This window comes from Dromiciops gliroides, chromosome 4 (genome assembly GCF_019393635.1).
Source record: "Dromiciops gliroides isolate mDroGli1 chromosome 4, mDroGli1.pri, whole genome shotgun sequence".
Lineage (NCBI taxonomy): Eukaryota > Metazoa > Chordata > Mammalia > Microbiotheria > Microbiotheriidae > Dromiciops > Dromiciops gliroides.
This window is the reverse complement of record NC_057864.1, coordinates 354,476,495-354,496,356: the sequence shown is the minus strand read 5'-3', so window position 1 is coordinate 354,496,356 and position 19,862 is coordinate 354,476,495. Positions and strand designations below refer to the sequence as shown.

Below are 19,862 nucleotides of genomic sequence, written 5' to 3'. Positions count from 1 at the left end.
CAAAAAGTACAGGAGGACAACCAGCACAGTGAAAGACAGAACCGGCTTCCTGATGCGGCTGGAGCAGGCTCTGCCAAGGTGTGTGTATGGGGAGGCAGGTGAGGATGAGTGTGTTCCCCAGTCAGAATAGAACAGGGACCAGGGAGGCTGGGTTGGGTGTAAAAAGTAAATCTCTTTAAGAAAACACTACCATAGAACCACCAGACTGACACTTATTAGCTTTGGCACTAGGCATAAGTCATATAACTTCGCCGATAGGAAGGAAGGAAGGAAAGACTTTTTAAGTAACTACTATGTGCTAGACACTGTGCTAATCAGTTTACAAATATTAACTCTATTTGTTCCTCAACCCTGGGAAATAGTTACTGTTATTAACTCCATTTTACATTTGGGGAAACTGAAGCAGGGAGAGGTCAAGGGACTTGCCCAGGATCACATAACTAATATAAGTATCTGAGGCTGAATTTGAACTCAGTTCTTCTTGAGTTCAAACCCAGCACTCTATTTAGTGTATTAGCTACCTGCTTCTAGGCAGCTTTGAGGCTCTTTGGTAGAGTGGAGAGAAGACAACTGGACAATAAGACTTCGCCATGTATGGGACTTGTGGGTAAGTCACAATACTTCTCTCATGCTCATATCATAGGGTCATGGTGAGAAAAATATTGAGTTAAGCACAAAATACGACACAAGTATATTTTGTTATTGTAGTTATACAATTGAGAAAATAGAATCACAGGATTTCAATACTGGAAGGAAACTCAGATACTCAAACCACATTGAAATATGGCTGCCTTTTCCGACATTCCCAAGAAGTGTTTATCCAGCTGCTGCAGAGCCTCCTGTAAGGAGGAGTGCTCTAAGTTTCTAAGCCAGCCCATTCCCATTTTTGGAAAACTCTAATTATGAGGAAGTTTTCTTCTTTATATCCAACCAAAACTCACCTCTGAAAATTCCACCCATGGCTCTGGGGACCAGCCAGAACAAATTTAATTCCTCTTCCACATGACAGCCTTTCAAATACTTGAAGATAGTTATCATAACATCCTCCTCCTTCCCCTTTATCTTCTCTAGGCTAAACATCCCTGTGATGGATCTTCATCTGGCATGACTTTGGGGCCTTTGGCTGTTCTGTTAACTATTTCCCAGATATTTCCCTGCTTATCAGCATCCTTCCCTCCCAAAATGTGATGCCCAGAGCAGAATATGACGTTTCAGATGAAGTCTACTGAAGGTAGACTACACAGGAATTATTACTGCCCAAGCCTCTGTCCATAGCGCAATATTACAGTATTCCAATAAATACTTCAACAATCTAAGAATTCATGGATTAATGAATGAATAAAAAAAGAAATTATTACATACCTAACATATGCCAAGCGCTTTGCTAAGTGTTGGAGATTCAAATACAAAAGAAAACAGTCCTTTACTTCAAAGACTTTACATGTTGATACAAGTGGACAGCACATCAAGGGGAGTGGTGGACAGGGAAGAATATTTTGGTTTGGAATGTCACAGAAATGGTTGAGTGGAGCTAGAGGGGTGTAGAAAAACATAGCCTCTCAAGAAGAGTGGCAGTATTGAATTAATTATATCTCCAGAGCTGTAAAGTGAAGCCAAAGTATGCAAAATGCTGGGTGAGAAGAGAGCCCAGGAACAGTAAGAAAAGTGAAATGTGGCTCTAGAATAAAGGGCCAGATGAGGCTCCCAACAGTTAGGGCAGCATGGCCCCAGGGTAGTTTGGGAGTTGAGAGGATTCATTAGTTTAAGTCTTCACTCTACCACTCCAGAACATGATTCCTCTAGAACCTAGAGTTTTGCCATGTTTAAAAAAAAAAAAGATAAAAATCATCACATGATATGTTAACCCTTTGTTGATGATCCTCTCTAAATTTAATGAATTTCATTCTTGGACAATAAATACAGTCTGGGACTGGGAGTGTTTTCCACACCATTCTAGCTCAATAGGGCTTGCTAGAGCCCATGCACCATGGAGATCACCCTGAATTGCTCAGAGGTATCTTCTTCTGATGAAACATCAGAAAAGAACTTGAATAAGTATTAGACAGAGAGCTGCCTTTGGTGGTGCTATAAATACCTGAGTTTAATTCCTGTGAGCCTGGATAAGTCAATTAATCCTTCTCACACATACCCTTCCCACCCAGGCAACTCTCTAAGACTATAAGTTGTTTTTTGTGGGATTTTTGTGTTGTTTTTTTTTTTTTTTTTTAGTGAGGCAATTGGGGTTAAGTGACTTGCCCAGGGTCACACAGCTAGTAAGTGTTAAGTGTCTGAGGCTGGATTTGAACTCAGGTACTCCTGACTCCAGGGCCGGTGCTCTATCCACTGTGCCATCTAGCTGCCCCTCTAAGACTATAAGTTACAGAGTAGGTACATTTCTGTGTTGGAAGAGGGCTTTTCCTCATTTAAAGCTCCCTGTGTCATTGCAGTGGTTAGTCATTAATGGCCCATATTAGACAAATTTACTATGGTTTTATTGTAGCTCTCCAATTATTTTGTTTTTGCAAATTAAAAAAAATAGTCACTACATGTCAAATACTGGTATCTTGCAGATATCTTTGTAGATGAGACAAAAGAGATAACTAGTTGTTCACTGGTTATTGATAATTATCCATATCGACCAAAGCATACCACAAGGAGATATTTACATACCATAGTTTCCCAATAATGTTATCCAGAGTGCCCAGTGAAGGGTCCAAATCAGAAAAGGATTTCTAATAAATGGTGAGGGATTTTATTAGTTCTTGTTTACATATGATATTATACTGATTGCCTAAAACCCCCAAACATTACAGAGCTCTTTCCATGAGATTCAGTAACATTCCAAACACAAAAACTTAAGAATTTGAAGGGACCCCAAGCATCCTCTAGTCCATCCTATAACTGAACAAGAATCCCCTGTAGAATCTTCATAATAAGTTTTTATCCAACCTATAGTTAAAGGCCTCTTGTAATAACTATCTTGCAAGACAGTCCATTCTTCTTTTAGACAACACAAATCATAGGACGATTTCTTTATAGGAAGTTTGAATCTCCCTCTCTGTATCTTCCACCCATTATTCCTAGTTCTGATTTCTGAAATGAAGCAAAACAGGTCTTATTCCAAATGACTGTCATTCGAAAACTGAAAGACAAATATTATGTCTCCTCTACGTCTTCTCTTCCTAAGGCTAATAGCCTCATTTCCTTCAGTATAATGATCTCAAAGCACTTTACCATCCTGGTAGCCTTCCTCCAGGTCCTTTCCAATTCATCAATGTCCTCTTTAAAATGTTACTCCCCAAACTGAAAGCAATTCCCCTAATGTTCTCTAACCAGAGCAGAATGTTGTGGGACTTATGCCTGTCTTAATTCAGCCTAAGATTTTATTCTCTGTCATATCACATTAGTGACTCATATCATGTTTGTAATATAGTGAAACTCTCATATCTTTTCCATTGTTACACAACAATGTTTCCTGCTTTTCATGCTTATAAAGGTTTCTTTTAATACAAATGTAAGATTTTACATTTGTCCTTATTAAACATCATCTATTAGATTCAGTCTATTGTTCTAATCTGTCAAGATATTTTTGAAAATTGGCTATCATCTTCCTAGTGTGATGTCATTTGAAAAATTTTATAAGCTTCTATTTATGCCTTTGTCTAAGTCACTGATACAAATATTGAGTAGCATAGGATCCAGGAGAGATCCTTGGGAATCTCCAGTAGAGACTTCTTTTTAAGATGACATTGAATACCAACCATTCTTTATTTCTAACCATGCAACCATTCTAAAATCATCTGAATGCATGATCATTTAGCTCATATCACTCCAACTTGTCTACTAGAATAGTATGAGAGACTTTGTCAAATGTTTTCCTACAGTCTCATTAAACTGTGATTATCAGTTACCTCACCTGCATATTAGCAACTTTATCAAGAAAGGAAATGCGGTGAGATTGGCATAATTATTTCCTGATGAAGCCATACTTGTTCATTGTGATTGCTACTTCATTTTCTTTTTCTTTTTTTTTTTTGGTAAGGCAATTGGGGTTAAGTGACTTGCCCAGGGTCACACAGCTAGTAAGTATCAAGCATCTGAGGCCAGATTTGAACTCAGGTCCTTCTGAACTCAGGGTTGGTGTTCTATCCACTGAGCCACCTAGCTGCCCCATTACTTCATTTTCTAGGCAGCTAGGTGGTATAGTAGAGGGCCTGGAGTCAGGAAGACTTGAGTTCAAATCCAGCATCAGGCACTTACTAGCTGTGTGACTCTGGACAAATCACTTAACCCATTTGCCTCAGTTTCCTCATCCATAAAAATGGGAATAATAATAGCACCTATCTTTCAGCGTTGTTGTGATGATCAAATGTGATCATTATAAAGTGCCTGGCACATAGCACCATATAAATGTTAGTTATTATTATTATTATTACTAAATATATTGTTATATATTAATATTACTAAATATTCATTAGCTATCCCTTTAATAATTCAATTTAGAATTTTCCAGAAATCAAAATCAATCTTGTTTTCTTATAACTTGCAGACCTCACTGTACTCCTTTAACTGAAATTCAGGATAACACGTTCTTTCCTCCAATCCTATGTTACCTGACCCATTCTCTATGATCATTCAAAAATTATTGATTATGGCTCCCAATTAATGAGATTTTGCTCTATCCTGAAATCTAGCTGGGAAGGCCATTGGTTCTAAAGTTGGAGAACCTAGATTCAAATCTAGTGTTACTCACAATAACTATATGACTTTGGGCAGATCTCAGGTCCTTAATGTCCTTGTCTATAAAATTAGGGAATTGGACAAGATGACCTCAGAAATTCTCTGTTCTTAGGATCCTATTTTATTTGGGCCTTATGACTTAAACTCAGAGACAGCTAGGCACTCTTTTACTAGATACCCACTAATTCTGGATTTGTACTTTCTACTAGTCATTTTTTCTCCAGTTTATATCCTACTCCAAACATCATTTTCTTTGGAAGAAATTAAACAAACTAGGTGTTGAGTGCCTTTGCCTTCTTTCTGTCAATAGAAATATTCCTAACCACCTGGAGCAGTGGTCCTATCCCTTCTTTCATCCTCCTCTTTTCCTCAAATATAATTTTAAAAAATAAAAAACAAAACAAAACAACAAAAACACCGTTTTCATAGTTTTTAACTTCCTTTGCCAGTTTCATTTAATTTTGAGATTATGCACTTACACTATTTTTTACAGGAGAGAGCCAGGGCTTTATATTTATCTCTAACTGCCTATCTTTGCTTTAATCTCCTTGATATTTCTTTTAAAAATGTATTTTGATCAATGAGTTCCATGTGCATTCATACCACTTTCTTTAGAAAACCTCCTTTCTTTTTCTTCAATGGAATTACTTCTCTTTGGGTATGGAATTTCAGTTTAAAGACCTTCCCAGCTCTCTTAGTCTGACTTTTGTTGTTGTTGTTCAGTCATTTTCAACTCATTGTGATCCTGTGGGTCATAGCAATTCAGGCCCTTCTGTCCTCCATTATCTCCCAGAGTCTGATCAAACTCATATTCATTGCTTCCATGACACTATCTCTCCATTTCATCCTCTTCTAGCCTTCTCATTTTGCCTTTAAACTTTCCCAGCATCAGAGCCTTTTCCAATATGTCCTATTTTCTCATTAAGTGCCAAAGTATTTAAGCTTTGACTTCAGTATTTGTCCTTCTAATGAATATTCAGTTATTTTCTTTTAAGTATTGATTGATTTGACTTGCTTGATGTCCAAGGAACTTCCAAAAGTCTCCAGCACCATTATTTAAAAGCATCAATCCTGCAGTACTAAGCTTTCCTTATAGTCCATCTCTTATAGTCATACATTGCTACTGGAAAAAAACATAGCTTTGACTATACAGACCTTTGTCTGCAAGGTGATAGCTCTGCTTTTTGCTACGCTGTCCAAATTTGACTTAGTTTCCTTCCAAGGAGCAAGCTTCTTTTAATTCCATGGCTGCAGTCACCTGCAGCATTTTAGGACATAAGATTTTTCCCATTCTATCTCTGAACACTTTAAGATCTGTTCTCCCCAAACATGACAGTATTTGTCAGTTTATGTCCAGCTTTTCTCAACTTCTCTAAGGTGAAATATCCACTTCCCATCATTTCTCCTTCATCACCTAGGTCTTCATTGTTTGTAAGAAATCAGATGCACAATTACAGTTCTCTTTATTGTTTCCTCCACCTTCTGAAGCATGAAATTATCTTTCTGAAAATCAAGAAATTATTAAGTCATGTTTTATACAGAAAGAGAGGTCCAGCAAATGTCTGGATAATTGAGGTCTTCTGTCATTACTATATAATTCTTCCAGGAAAAGTTTGTCATCATTTTCTTTCCTGAACTTCTCACCTAATTCTTTTCTCCACCTGACTGTTACTCTGTTCTAGTGACTATCAATTCTTTCTTTTTGTAATTAAGGAATTTATTTTCATCCAAATTCTTTCCACAAGGCTTACTGCTCCAGTTTCCTATATGTTTATATGCAATTATGTCTTTATATATAAAGCTGATCAGCTCTCCCCGCCTTTTTTACCTACTCTATTCTTTTTAAAATAAGGTCTAATATTGCAGCACTATATTCCAATAAAATCTCATCGAGTATCAGTGATCTTTGGTGAAAAGTTAAATCTGATTCCTTATGTTAGGATTTTTGGTTATCTTAATTGTTGTAATTTTTTTAATAGACTGGAAACTTAGGCCATGGGTTTTATTGCTAGTTCCTTTCGTGATTTTTTCCCCCCTGCTGTGAATTTCTGAGCCTTTTTTTCTGATGCATTTTTTTCCTACTCCACAGCTATTCTTTATGTTATCTAACTGTATATAAGGAGTTTTATCACTCTTTCCTCCTTTGGAAAAGGTTCTAAATAGTTTGCTAAGTATATGTTTGCATGTGCATGTACATGTATGTATATTCATATATATAAGACCCATATATTATAACTAAGTATATACCTATGGTATATCATACATTAAGTAAACACACAAACATGAATATGTACACATACATGCATACATAAATATGTATGTAGGCCATATATGCACACACATACATATATAGGAATATATGTGTGTATGTATGTATGTATGTATACACGCATTTATTCTTGCCTAAACCTCTATTTCATGACTATAGGAAACTCTTCATATTTAATCCCTCACCACCAATACAGATTGGAACCTAGTAATCTATAATTTATAGTTTTAGAAATTACCTGGAAACACTGAAAGGTTAAATGGCTTACCTAGAGGATCAGAGTCAGTATATGTCAGAGGTGAGATTTGAATCCAGGCCTTCCTTACCCCGAGGACAGAATTTACCATAAAAACTCAGTGGAATCTCATATTCTCTGTGCTATTCCTCTGTGAAGATGTCTCATTTTTTAGGAAATCATTTGCAAAAGTCTATTTCCTTTTTCATATTTTCATTAAGAATACCCTTGATAGATCCAAGACAATTTCAAAGGACTCATGATGGAAAATGCTATCCACATCCAGAGAAAGAACTGATGTAGTCTTTCTTTCTTTCTTCTTTTTTTTTTTTTTTTTGGCGGGCAGTGAGGGTTAAAAGACTTGCCCACAGTCACACAGCTAGTAAGTGTCAAGTGTTTAAGGACAGATTTGAACATCTGGTACTCCTGAATCCAGGGCTGGTGCTTTATCCAGTGTGCCACCTAGCTGCCCAAACTGATGTAGTCTAAATAGAGATCAAAGCATATGATTATCACTTTATTTTTTTCATGTTCTTTTTTTTCCTTTTGGTTTGTTTTTTCTCTCACAACATGATTAATATAGAAAAATCTTTTACATGATTACACATATATAACCTATATCAAATTGCTTATCATTTTAGGGAAGGGGAAGTAAAGCTGGGGAGAAAAATTTGGAACTCAACACTTTAAAAAATGAATGTTAAAAATTTTCTTTACATGTAATAGGAAAAAACAAAACACTTTAAAAAAGAAGATACTGGGAAAAATCTAAAAGAAAAAAATCACCTGGGCATATGCTAGTTAAGCTTTGAAAGGAACAAACCCAGGCAACTCATCTGAATGATCAGCCCAGTAAATACTCTGTACACAATGGCAAGCAGCATGCAAATGCCACAGAGAGAAAGGATATTGGGATTTTGCAGTTGAGAGACATGAATTTTCTTGGTCATAATTCTGTATAGGTGTACGTCACCACTCTAAATTTGTGATCATTCTTCCCACAGGTTTGGTATGCCTTTGTTGAAAAGTGGAGCCCAGGTTTTGGAAAAGGAAAAGAGTAATGTTTTATGGCTACTGTTTTAACTGCCATATTAATAAATGGCTTTGCTTTGAGTTGAAATAAAAGAAGTGAAATGAGCACAACCAGGAGAACATTGTACATAGTAACAATAATATTGTACAATGATCAACTGTGAATGGCTTAGCTAGTCCCAGCAATACAATGATCCAACACATCCCTAAAGACTCATGATGAAAAATGCTATGCACCTCCAGAGAAAGGAGTGATGGAGTCTGAATACAAATCAAAGCATACTATTTTTCATTTTCTTTCTTTGTTTGTGTGGGGATTTTTTTGGTCTGTGTCTATTTTCACAGCATGACCAATATGGAAATGTTTTGCATAATTGCATATGTACAACTTATATCAAATTGCTTACTGTCTCAAGAAGGGGCAAAGACAGGAAGAGAATTTGGAATTCAATTTTCTTTTAAATGAATGTTAAAAATTGCCTTTCCATGTAATTGGGGGGAAATTATTTTTTAAAAACAAAAAAAGATATCCTTAGTACATGTATAGGTCATTTTTATAACAATTTTATAGACATGAAAAAATTAGGCTTATAGGTCAGTAGTTGTTGATGTCCTTTCATTTGCAGTGCTACGCGTAGTGCCTCAGCCCCAAATATGCATATGTTTTACCTATTTTATTAGGATACCAAAAAAAAATGTAATGAGATTTTTCAGCAGTCTTCCAAACACATGAAAGTTCAGGGTTCTGGAACATAATGGCAGACATCTGGTTCCTGGAATCTTCTTATTAACATCAATTAGCATGAATTTCAAGGAAATTTTCCTTACATCACACCTAAGCTTAGAAATACCTTACATTTTTGTGTGGGAATACCTTGTATCTGGGGAATAAATTGTACATTTGCTTTTTACCAAAGTAAACAACATTGCACTACTTTTTTCATTTTTATGTTTCTAAAGTACAACAAGCCTAGAATTGAATAAAATAGTATATTGCCTATGAGCCAGAATATTAAGAAAACAAAGCATGACTCACACACAAACCAATGCTTCCAAAAATGTTGATAAAGTATTCTAAGAGGACTCATTTAAACTTCTCTTAGGATGATGACACCTTTCTAACTTACAGGGAGGATTTGTGGTGGGATTCTTTTGGCATCCCTAGTTTGATTTTCAGTGCCCGTATCTGGGTATGGGGGGGAGCTAGGTTGCATAGTGGATAAAGTACCAGGCCTGGTGTCAGAAAGAATCATCTTCATGATTTCAAATCTGACCTCAGACACTTACAAGTTGTGTGACTTTGCCCAAATTATGTAACTTGCTTACCTCAATTCCCTCATTTGTAAGATGAGCTAGAAAAGGAAATGGCAAAAACTCCAGGATTTTTGCCAAGAAAATCTCAAATGGGATCATAAAGAGTTGATCACGACTGAGATGACAGAACAACTCTGTGTCTGTGTGTATGTGTTTGTGTATATCTATGTGTATTTAGAGCCTGTGAAAAGATGACCCACTGATAATTCCATAAATTAGAAGCAGTTTCAATTTACCTGATAAATAAAATAAGCAGGAAAAAGAAGCTGAACTCATTAACTATCATTATCTGGCAAATTGGTCTCAAATCCATATGAAAATTATTCTCTTACAAAGGAGATTTTTTAGCTGTCAATTAAATTGGAATGACAGGAGAAAGATACCAATGCATCTATTGAGAAATCTTCTGGCTGTTCTATTCTCTCCATGAAGCACTAAGATTGCTATATGAATCAGTCCATTCATTATTCACCCAGCCACCTTTTAGATTGTGTGAGAGGATTAATTAAAATCTAACTCCTAAAAACATGTCTTTAAAAGTAAGAACAAAGCTCTTAAACTTTCTTGGGTCAGTGAATGCAGGGATATTTTTGATAGGTTTTGTCATGAATGGAATGCATTAAATTTTTTCCTCTTTTCTTTTTTTAAAACCGAGGAACAACCTGTTAGAGTCACTGATTTTGTGAAAGACATCCTGTGTAATGTGATTATATCCAGTAGGGGAGCATTTCAAAATAGTAGTGAAATCATTTAAGTAGCCATTCTTGCAAAATTTTAGTTTCAATACATAGAGTACAGATGCATATGGATTAAATGTTTTCTAAATATTTAAATGTGAAATTGGACATATTTATCATCCTATGAACTTTATCTATGCAAAAAGAACTAAGGCATCAAATGATTTTAGGTATTCATGTATAGCCCAATATTTACATAGTAATATTGAGCTCTTTCTTTTGGCCTTTAGAAACATCCCTGTGTAACTTTGCTTTGGGCCCCACTCTTGGGAGCATTGACCTGGGAGCTTTGAATGACTTAGTTGCCTAATTCTTTTGGCTTAGTGAGTTTACTTAGCATGATCTTCCTTCTTTTATCTCTTTGGCATATAGACCTAAAAGTTGTATTGCTGTGTCAAACCCCCAAAGGATAGTTAGTGCCTTTTGGAGCACATTTCCAAATTGTTCTCCCTTTGTAGTGAGATCAAATGAGAGAAGATCTATAAAATGCTTAGCTCAGTGCCTGACTCATAGTAGGTACTACATAAATGGTTATTCCTTTCCTTTCCCCTTGCTAAACTCTGGTTTGGAAATTCAGGGAAAAAAAAGTTCAGGAGAAAGAAGCCTCAATCAGCCAATCATTTGGAAGTAGCATCATTCACTGGGTACCCATCACAATCATTCTCTGTGCATCTCAACAATGGGCAAAGGTTCAGATGTACCTCCAAGGGAGGTAGCCTTTGTTTTTGGTGAGGCAATTGGAGTTAAGTGACTTGCCCAGGGTCACACAGCTAGTTAATGTCAAGTGACTGAGGCCAAATTTGATCTCATGTCCTCCTGAATACAGGACCAGTGCTCTATCCACTGTGCCACCTAGCTGCCCTAAGTAGCCTTTTAATTAAGGTCTACATCCATTAATTGTATCAAGTTGATTGTAGAGATTCATCAAATTGATGACTTTTCCCACTTATATTTACATATCTTTTTATGACTTACAAAGCACTTTACTGAAAGTGTAATTGACTTATCTGAAAGTAGACTTTCCCACAATGTATGGATTTAGAATATAATCATTCACTCATTCAAGATTTTCCTCCCCTTGAGATTATGTGTCTACAGTACAGGGTAACTGTATCTTAAGCTGCCAGTTTCTGATGGGGAACATATGGTGAAAATGGAAGTAGAGTCAAGGCTCATGCCCATGAGTTCCATGAGGCTTTGAGGAACAAGCAGCAATCCCAGCATTTTTTTTTTTTTTGCCTGTAATGGGTTGGTAAATATGCACAGTATGTTTGGCTGCTACAATCCCCACAGTGAACAGCCTGGGAATACTGTTTCCAGAAAGACATGATGATATATACTGGAAGTTGCCTTCTCCCAAATTTAGAGTAGGTGTAGAAGTTATATGAGTGACTGATTTTGCTCTGTTAACCAGGTGATGAAGAGTCAAACTGTTGACTGACTGCATCACTGGAAATAGAGTGTATTCCAAAGGCAATAACTGAATAAAGTGAGGGCTGGTCCTCATTCCTGTCTAAGTTGTATTCAAGTAAGGAGGCAAGGATTTTGGTGGGGAGAGAAGCCTCAGATCTTTATCTAGTCACAAGGGCCATGTGGTCCATGAGTAAATGGCCCAGTTTTTGCTTCTGCCTGTTATATCTATTCTTTCCCCCTTCTAGTTGAAGGATGTTAGAGATGGCTATAACTGTCAACTTCAAAAGGTCAGGAGAATGAGCCACCCAAAATTTGGAAGCTGGAAACCATGTTGGGATTTATCAGAAGCCAGATAGTGAGGAATAAAATCCCAAGAAACTGTACTGGCCCAATCCAAAAGTAGTAGAGATGTGGGTTAACCTATCTATTGGCTATGCTGCATTTGGAATTGAAATTGGCGGAGCAAATATCATGTAGAAACTGATTTAATTTTTTTTTTAAGTGAGGCAATTGGGGTTAAGTGACTTGCCCAGGGTCACACAGCTAGTAAGTTAAGTGTCTGAGGCTGGATTTGAACTCAGGTACTCCTGACTCCAGGGCCGGTGCTCTATCCACTGCGCCACCTAGCTGCATCGAAACTGATTTAAATTTGATCCCACTCTCCCCAGAGACCGAGGTAGAATGTGAGAGAGTATATCTTTCAGGAAAGATGTGGAGAGATTTTTGTAAATCTATAATAAGCATATCTTTAAAATAAATATCACTTTTTTTTTTGGCAGGCCAATGGGGGTTAAGTGACTTGCCCCGGGTCACACAGCTAGTAAGTGTCAAGTGTCTGAGGCCGGATTTGAACTCAGGTACTCCTGAATCCAGGGCCGGTGCTTTATCCACTGCGCAACCTAGCTGCCCCCCAATATCCCTTTGTAAAAAGCTAATTTATGGTATTGGTTACTGTGGCTAATAGTGAGGGGGAAAATTTGGGAAGGGGACCTTGAGCTGAAAGTATTAGAGAAATATATTCCCCAACCTTTTAGGGGCACCCCTAGGAATGTAATGGAAAAATGTAACTGACTTCATTGTGGAGAGTAAGTCCCTGGTTTTGTTACATATTGGAACTAACATGGAGTAAGAGGAATAATTGTCCTCATCTGTAGAAAAGTAGACAGACTACTTATTATCACATACTGATTACTGTACTGGAGAAAGGAGTAATCACGAAGTAGGTTGTCATGTTGGAGCCAGCCAACTGGCTTTTTTTTTGCTGTTGTTTTTTTTTTTTTTTAGCAACTCACCTTTTATTTATTTGTCTTTTTTTTTTAATTGAACTTTCCTTTTACCAGCGCTGTAACTTTCCTTTATACTGGCCACATGAGTAACTGGAGTGGGGAGGGGGAAGGGGAGCCGGTTGTGTAGGGGAGGGGTCTCCACAACATTCCATTTATACACAAAACTAAACAACAAGCACAAAGCCACTATCGCAGTTAGAAGTTGGCAGCACCGCGGAAGGGGAAAAACTGGGGGTGTCAGTTAAAAAAAATACTGGAAAATACTGGCCTCCCCCGCATCTGGGCATGGGTGGGGGGCCGGGGGGGGGGGGGGGCTTGGTCTGCTACAACTCAGGAGGAATGAGAATATCAAAGGCGGTTGGGGAAGGCCAGAGGCCATTGGGTTGAAGTGAGGGAGGTCAGGGGTCAGGGGTGGTTTGGCAAATGGGTGAAGAGATCACCCTGCTCCTGCTAGGATCCCCCCAGCCCCTCAGGTCTGGCAGGAAGAGGGCAGCCTGCTCCCCAACTGGGCTTCGAAGGCCCCAGCAGGGGTGCTGGAGGGGGGAGACTCACAAGGGCTTCCCCTCCAGGGAAATCACGGCATTGCCCCCCAGTTTCTCAGCCAGGGTACAGCGGTCCTTCACTTCCTCGTAACAGTTGGCTTGTAATTCATGTTTGATTCCTGTCAGTTTCTTCTTGATCACGTCCTTGGAGCTCGCATAGATCATTTTGCTCTTGAGAGGGGCACACTCGGGGGAGCAGAAGATGAACATCAGGTCCTCCCTCTTGCTCTCCTTGGTCTCGTAGGTGGCATCGTAGAGGGCGTAGCGGCAGTCCTTGTCTGGCAGCATCTTGACAAAGGTAGTCTGCCCCAGGTCACCCACCAGAATCTCCTTGCCCTCCTCCAGCATGATGTTCTTCTTATCCTCGCTCAGGCAGAATAGCACGGCCGTCTTGCGCTTCTTCACCTCCTCAGGTGTTGAGGACTTGCGAACCTTCATGTCTTGAACACCTTAATCACCCCATCTGAGACAGCCACCCCAGAGGCCATGGTTCCGGAAAGGAGAGAGAGAGTGAGGGAGGGAGGGTGAGGGAGGAAAAGAGGGCCACAGGAGAGGAGGGAGTCCCTCCTTCGCCACCACTGCCTGGAGCTGACTGAACCGCCAACTGGCTTTTCAGAGCCAAATGTTAAATTTTCAGTGTGAACTTTTACCCCTTAGGAAAATCTTCAAATGCTACAAATCAGGGTTTGCTTTATTGACTCAATATAAAAAAGTAATGGGAAAATGTCAATAATTCAGATTAATCTTAAAAGTGTGTCCCATATGCATTCTTTTTTTTTCCTAGACAGCTAGTTGTTAAACATTTATCAGTATACCCCTAGAAGCAGGTAACCAGTCAAACATATCTTCAGCTCTTTACTGAAATAAATCCAACCTAGGATTCCTCTGGAAGTAGAGTTAGGCTAATGAAAGCTTGTCATATATTCCCTGCTTAAGAACTTTAAGTCTTAGGAGGGCTTGAATTTCTTGAGGGATAGGAATAGGAGTCAGAGATATAAAGTTGCATTCTCAGAAAAGGGTTCTGAGACTTTTTTGAAAATTGATATTTTGTCCCCAATAAATTATTTCAGTATTTCACTGTATGTTCATTGCTTGGTCTGTTACCATATAGAAAATTGAATTTAGTTGACCTTAGAGATACCCAGTGTTGGGTTTTTTTGTTTGTTTTTTGTTTTAAACTGAACAGAGGCAGGGTAAGCCAAGACAAATTAGATAAACTATAATTTAAAAAGTGGCATATGCATTACACTGGTATTATTCTCCTTATTTTACAAATAAAGACAAGTTCAGAGGTGAATTTACCTTTCCAAGGTCACACAAACTTGATTCAAAACCAGATCTATAATTCCTCCAAAGCCAGCCTCTTACTAGACCTTACAAATTGAAAAACAAACAAACAAACAAACTCTGAATCCCTTAACTGAGACTTTTGATTGCCTTTAGTTAGGAGATAAAAGCAAATTATGCAAAAGATTTCTGTTCTTCAAAAGAACAATTAGACTTATTTGTATATTGGTTTGTTGCTGTTGAGTCATGTCCCATTCTTCATGACCCAGGTTGGGTTTTCTTGGCAAAGATACTAGAATGGTCTGCTATTTCCTTCTCCAGTAGATTAAGGCAAACAGAGGTTAAATGACCTCCCCAGAGTCACAATGTTAGTAAATATCTGAGGCTGGATTTGAACTCAAATCTTCCTGATTCTGGCCCCAGTGCTCCATCCACTGAGCCATTTAGCAATATATTGGTTATCAAAGACTTTTCTCTTTGCCAAAGGCATATACAGATGAAGTAAATGTAAGGGGTATTTGTATATAGAGAAATATATTTCAACTATAACGTTTCTTTCATCTCTTTCTATCTCTTTTATAGGAGTATACAGTATTACATAATTCTATTCTTTTTTTTAAATCTCCAAACTTTAGGAAAATTTTGATTTATAGACTGGAAGAAAGAATCGTGGTTTTTTAGATTAATTTTTCTATGCCATCCCCTCTTCTTTCCTTGCTAACATCAAATGCACAGATACAGATATTTTGATGCAAGAATGATTTTTTTTTACTTATTTGAAAAATATTTTTTACTTTTTTGTATTCTTTATATTAAAAAAAATAAAGATAAAGTAAAATGACAAAGAACAGAGGCCTGGAATCATAGATTTTAGAGATAGGAAAATCTTAGAAGCCATCTATTCTTGTCCCCTTTCATTTTCTAGAAGAGGAAACCAAGACTAATAGAGGTTATTTGACTTAGCCAAGGTCACATGACTAGTTAAAATTAGTTAGAAATAGAACCATAATCTCTCATCTCCTAGTCTACAGATCTTTCTTATATATAATGGATATGTTATATTATACAACTTCTAGTAAGGATTTGAACATATCATTTCAAATCTTATTTCCCCTTGCAATGCTTCAAAATGTTCCCACTGAATGAAGTATCATTTTAAAAGAACCCATAAAAATTATAAATTTTACTTAAGATCCTTTTTAAAAAGTGCACAATTATGAGATAAACCATGGAAATCAAGTTCTTTTGAAATACTTCAATGTATAATTATGGAGAGTGTAATTTATTTTGTTGGAACATTTTACATTTTTTCTTGCAGCTTCAAATGAGTGTGTTAATGAATTGGGAAACATTAGCTTTCACAAACCCTGTGGCCATTTTCTGCCCCTACATGTTGGAAAATTAAATAAATGATCATAACAAATGAATGAAGAGATCTACATGACACGTTTTACATATACTATATTTCTGTTCTCTTCTACTTGGGAAGCTTCAAATTGAATTTTTGCTGTTAGCAACAGATTTTTTGCTTAGTGAACCTTATAAAGCTTCAGGTGTTATTATTTTTCTAGGTTCTTAAACTAATGGTTAATTGCAGCCCTCTGTCACATCTGTTCATATCAATCAAGCTACATTCTTTTCTTTATTTCATGCTTTTTAAAATGCTATGATTAATGTGGTTAAATGTGATGGATCACAAAACTGTTCAGAGCTGCAGGAGCTTTCAAATTCATGGGACAACAGGGCAAGGATTCTCTCTGCTTGTTCATGGATCTAGGAAGGCTAAACTGTTCCTCAGAATAAAAATATTTTGACCATGATTCTTGAAATATTCCATGCTTCTATGATTAGCCAAAATCTATGTGACCATTATTTAATTAACATATTGTCATTTTTAAAAATTTCCTGTTATGTGAAACATTCTGGGAATGTGCACTAACTAATCCATAATTAGTTTTATGTAACCAAGAAAACTGAGTCAATCTTAGACAGCTAAGTGATGCAGTGGGATAGACCACTGGACTTGGAATCAGGGAGATGTAAGTTCAGATTGAGTCTTAAAGACTTACCAACAGTGTGAACCTGCCAAATCACCTGACTTCTCTTTGCCTCATTTTTTCATCTGTAAAATGGGAGTAATGATACTTTATCCTAGCAAAGTTGGTGTGAAGACCAAATGAGATAATATTTGTAAAGCACATAGCTTGGCACATAATAGACACTATGTAAATGTTTATTCCCTTAAGAGAAAGATAGTGGGCAGCAGCTAGGTGGTTAAGTGAATAAAGCACTGGCCCTGCATTCAAGAGGACCTGAGTTCAAATGTGGTCTCAGACACTTAACACGTACTAGCTGTGTGACACTGGGCAAGTCACTTAACTCTCATTGCCCCACAAAAACAAAAACAACAAAAAAAAGAAAGATAGTTTTCAAGATTGGGTGGGTGATAGAAGCAGAGATCTAGAATTAGGAAGAACCTTAAAGGCTAGTATCACCAGGTCCAGTGGAGGTTAAATGTGTTGTCCAGGGTCATATAGGTAATAAATATTAGAAGCAGGATTGGAAGTCACATCCAAGCCAGGATTCTTTTGCCTGTACTACAGTTTTCTCTCTTGCTGTATTCTCTCCTACTTAGACCGTAACAGGAGCAGTGGGTTTAGGTCCAGACACCATATTTCAGAGAGGATGTTTATAGTCCAGAGAGTTTACAGAGGAAGGCAATCAAGATGGTGAAGGACCTTGAGTTCACACTGTATGTAGATCATTTGAATGGGGGCGGTAAATTTTTTATGTTTCATATAATAGCCATTTTCAAGTACTTGAAGGACTATAATTTGGAAAGCAGATTAGTTGGATTTATTTTGAATGATTCTAGAGACTATGGCTGATGGGTGGAAATTGCAAAGAAGCATAGTTATGCTTAATGTAAGGAAAACCTTCCTAAGAACTAGACCTGTACAAAAAAGGGATGAGCAGTTTCAAGAAGTGGCATATTTTCCTTCATTGGAGTTCTTGAAGCAAAAGCTGGATGAATACTTGTCAGGTATGTCTTAGAAGGGATTCTTAAATTAGGTACAGGTTGAACTAAATGGCCTCTGAGCTTCCTTCCTATTCTTCAATATTCTCTCCTCACTACCACGAAAAAAATAAAGAAATAAAAATTGGAGGGGGGGAAGTGATTTCTTCCCATAAGAATATGGAAGTTAGAAATTTGTGTGTGTATGTATGTATATGAGTGTGTGCTTCAAGCTGAGGACAAATAAATGAAGAATTGGTCAGAGCAGGTGAGAAACACAAGTATAAAGACAAAACGATTTCAGTGGAAAGCCTCTAATGATATTTTCCCCAAATCCAAACAATCCAATGATATACAAGAATGGGATTTGCTCTAGATGTTGGAAGCATTTGTTTACATGTGATTGGAGTAATATTGTAAAGGTCATTTGACATATGTCCTTACCTAGGTGCTACACTTTCTAGTCCACCACTAATCCATTACTTGTCTATTGCTAGTCCATTCTTTTGACTTACGTTATCTTCTCCAAGAAGTAGTCTTCTATAAATAGTGGAGAGGGTGAAGTAGAGAAAAGAAAATCAGTTCCTTGATGCCTTAGCGTAAATTAGTTTATCACACCATTTTCCTCAATAACATTGGGATCAAAGGCAACAGGATTGCATTAGGTTACTAGAAGATAGGATATAGTGATTTGGAACTGGTAAGCAATAATAGTAGTGAAAAGACAAAAGGAAGGAGAGCCACAATTTGAGGAAGAGCTGGTACTGAACAGATATAAATTGGTTCACATAAATTACTTTAAGAAGAAAACAAAAGATGTCAAAAATAACAGGAGCTTTAATGTTAATATAATACCTCAAATTGAAGACAGAAATTAATAAGTGGCTAGAATGCACCATTAAATGCTATTGCCTTGAACTTGCATATATGTTTATGCAAATTTTAAAATTCTGAACCATCTATATATTCCACCTGGTTGTGGATTTTATCCTCCTGTAGACTGGATTCCTATGATTCTATAAGAGCATTCATCAGTGAATGAAATGTGCTTTTGTTAGCAGATAGCATTTTTGTATTACCATCAAAGGGCTTTTCTGATATCATACACTTTAAAGGGTATATTAACACCATCAGAACATTCCAAGGATTTGCAGTTTTTTTAATTTTCCCCTCCCTACATTCCATTGTAGCCAAAGACTTCTACTTTGACTTTCTAGGCAGCTACAGAGTTTTGAAATTTTACAAAACTACAGAGCTTTGTAAAACTTGTTCTTTACAACTTTTGACTTCAGAAGTAATTGCTGCTATGAGAACTTCAGAAATCCACTGCACTAGCAGACTAGGGAATGAAACCATAACCTGGAACTTGAAGACACAGGGGAGGAGGGGGAGGGTTGGGGGGGGGGCAGAGGCAGTGCCTGGAGAATCTCATCAGAATGTCTTCGATGTGTTGTAATGGAAATAGCTCTGGACTTGAGTCCAGGAAGCAGGATGCTAATCCTGGGTCTGCCACTAACTTGGACAAATCTTTAGCCTTCACTTTTATGGACTTCACTGCCATGATGGGCTTTATTATTGTGATTGTTCTTTACTGCCAAATTCCATTTGTAGTTTTCTTTCTTTCTTTTTTTTTTTTTTTTTTAGTGAGGCAATTGGGGTTAAGTGACTTGCCCAAAGTCACACAGCTAGTAAGTGTTAAGTGTCTGAGGCCAGATTTGAACTCAGGTCCTCCTGACTCCAGGGCCGGTGCTCTATCCACTGCGCCACCTAGCCGCCCCAGTTTTCTTTCTTTAAAAAAAAAATATGAATTTTAGTAATGCATTTTGTTTTCAAATTACATTGGTTCCCAAATGTATTCCTTTCCTTACTCTTTCCTAGCAAACTATTCCTTGTAATACAGAGAAGGATGGGGGGGGGAAGCATTTTAGCAAAATGAGCTAAACCACTGACTTTTGTCTAACAATAAATGCACAATTCCATACCCATTGTAG

At 37.4% G+C, this 19,862-nt stretch overlaps 1 pseudogene; it reads right to left on the bottom strand.

Annotated features, from left to right (window-relative positions):
• Positions 1–13,549: 13,549 nt before the first annotated feature.
• Positions 13,550–14,056, bottom strand: LOC122725895 (annotated as a pseudogene).
• Positions 14,057–19,862: the final 5,806 nt, after the last annotated feature.